The sequence below is a fragment of the Kryptolebias marmoratus genome, linkage group LG12 (assembly GCF_001649575.2).
Source record: "Kryptolebias marmoratus isolate JLee-2015 linkage group LG12, ASM164957v2, whole genome shotgun sequence".
NCBI lineage: Eukaryota > Metazoa > Chordata > Actinopteri > Cyprinodontiformes > Rivulidae > Kryptolebias > Kryptolebias marmoratus.
Window position 1 is genome coordinate 24806844 of NC_051441.1, and position 3086 is coordinate 24809929.

The window sequence follows — 3086 nt, forward strand, 5'->3', positions numbered from 1 at the left end:
GATCCATGCCAAGGAGTTCAAGGTCACAAGGTCAAAGGTCAAGGTCACAACAGTCCGTGAGCTCCAACTCTGCAACCGTTTACAGTAGACAGATCAAACTTCGGAGGTGGAATTCTGTCCTCTCAAGGATCAGCACATTATGATTCCTGTCTGCAACTGATCAGCTCTTGGAGCCATCTTGGTTCAGCACGGACGCACACCATGGCAGGCCCCGTCAAAGTTTCTCCAGGAACTTTCTAGTTACTATTATTATACTCCAACCAAAACACAAAACAAAAATCTTTTTGTAAATGGCAACAGTAATGTTTCTATAATATTTAAGACCTTGTTTGATCGTTTCAATAACTAATTTCTGTTGACAGACACCACAAGAAATATTAAGGAATATTTTTGTTTGATTTAGTTATTTGTTGGACGTATGTCTGCTTGTGAACTTGTATTTATTTAAAACTTAATATTTCTGCTCAGTGACAATAATTCAGTGTCCACAGATGGTCTGAAAACAAGACAAATTCAAACTATCTTCAAATATTATTCTGGTGTAGGACATGGTAAATCCAAAAAAGGGTTAAAAACAAAAATAACTGAACTTCTATTCTGTAGTTGAAAATGTCTTGCTTCTCATCCGAGGAGCTTTCTCAATTCAAAAAGAAAAAGATCCTTGAATTAGAAGTGAAACTTCTTCAGCCAAGATTGTCTTTGGTTACCTCTCGAGACTTGTGTGTCCCAGATCCACCTCCATTCTCAGGTGAACTGTCAAAATGTCTGGGGTTCTTGTTACAATGTCAGATGGTGTTTAGCCAGCAGCCGATAGCTTTTGCTTTCGACTTATCCAAGATATATTATATCATGGGCCTACTAAGGGACCAGGTCTTAGCACTAGCGTTTGACTCGGCTACACCTTTAACTTCTCTCACCTTTGAACAATTTTCGTTAGAGCTAAGCATCGGTCAGGTTCCCACTTGTTAACTGCCTTAATTGATTCAGGGGCTGAGGATAATTTTATTGATGAGCAGTTAACCAAACAGTTGAACATTCCTGTAGAACCACTCAGTTCATCACTATCTGCTAATGGCATCAATGGGAAATTGCTTTTCTCTGTTACCAATCAGACACTCCCCCTGGTGGTGATTTCTGGCAACCACCGAGAGGTCCTCAAGTTTAAGGTCATCCCTACCTCCAGTTCTTCTATGGTTTTAGGACACCCTTGGCTGAAACTTCATAACCCCCATATTAATTGGGATACAAGAAAGATTATTAGCTGAAGTTTATCTTGTTCTAATAACTGCCTCTGCGCCGCCCAACCCAGTTGTGGCACTCCTTGTGAGAATCCTGAACCTCCTGACCTGTCGTTGGTACCCCCCGAATACCACAACCTAGCAGAGGTTTTTAGCAAGACCTGTGCTCTTTCTCTGCCTTATGACTGTGTGATTGATCTCGTGGCTAACCCACCCTTGCCTACCAGTCGCTTGTACAGCCTGTCTAAACAGGAATATGGTGTCATGGAGACCTATATTAATGACTCCATGGCTGCTGGGTTAATTCGCCGCTCCTCATCCCCATTGGGAGCCAGCTGGTTTTTGTCGGCAAGAAGGATGGTACGTTACATCCGTGCATTGATTACAGAGGGCTGAATGGGATCACCATCAAAAATAAATACCCATTACCTTTGATGTCCACTGCCTTTGAGCTTCTGCATGGGGCGACCATCTTCTCATAGTTAGATCTGCGGAATGCCTATCACCTGATCCAAATTTGGGAGGGAGATGAATGTAAGACGGCCTTCAAGTCACCAATAAGCCATTTTGAATATCTTGTGATGCCATTTGGCCTGTCTAATGCTCCAGCCGTTTTCCCGGCCTTGGTTAATGATGTGCTTAGGGACTTCCTGAACCATTTTGTATTTGTGTACCTGGATGATATTCTGATCTTTTCTAAGACAAGGGAGGAGCATGTTTGTCATTTCTGATAGGTTCTCCAGCGTTTAATGGAGAACAAATTATTTGTCAAGGCTGAGAAGTGTAGCTTTCATCTCTCCATAGTGAGCTTCCTGGGATTTGTGGTGGAGGATGGACACATTAGATCTGATCCCGCCAAGACCCAAGCAGTGGTGGAGTGGCCTGAACCCATCACTCGTAAGCAACTCCAATGTTTCCTTGGTTTTGCAATTTTCTATAGGAAATTTATCAGGAACTTTAGCCTAGTGGCCCAGCCGCTAACAAAACTTATCTCTACTAAACAACCATTTACATGGTCACCCAAGGCAGCAGCAGCCTTCAGGGAACAATTGTTCTCTTCCCCACCAGTCCTAATCCAGCCAGATCCTGCCAAACAGTTTGTAGTGGAGGTGGATGCTTCTGACACCAGTGTAGGAGCGGTGCTTTCTCAATTTGCTGACCCTGCTTACCAACTCTTGTCTTGTGCCTTCTTTTCTAGAAGACTGATACCCTCTGAACTCAATTATAGCGTGGGGGACAGAGAGTTGCTAGCCGTAAAGCTGGCACTACAGGAATGGCGCCATTGGCTAGAGGGGTCCCCGCAACCGTTCGTAGTCTGGACTGACCACAAAAACCAATCCTATGTCCAGACTGCCAAGAGGTTAACTCCACGCCATGCCCGATGGTCACTTTTTTTTTTTTTTAGATTCAACTTTGTTCTCACTTTCAGACCAGGCTCCAAAAATCTGAAGCCAGATGCGCTGTCCTGCCAATTCGAGCCAGAGGCCCTGAAGGAGGAACCTGGCTATGTCCTACCTGCTTCCTCTGTGGTGGCTTGTTAGGATTTGGGTTTTTGTATTCAGTTTGTTGTCTTCGTGTTTCAGTTTGAGTTTATTTTATTCAGTTATCTTGTTTGGTTCTTGTTCTTTGTGTCTTTTTTCCCTGTGCCTCTGCCATTGTTCACTTCTCCTCAATCTGCCCCTGTTTGTCTGCCACGCCCATCTCCACCTGTCGGCAATTGTTATCACTCACCTGTGCCCACTTCACCTCATTATCCTCAGTGTTTAAAATCCGGTCACTTTCTCCACTACCCTGCTGGTTCATTGTCCTTGATTTGCCCATGTTTCTGGTTCCTTGTCTTGTCTTGTC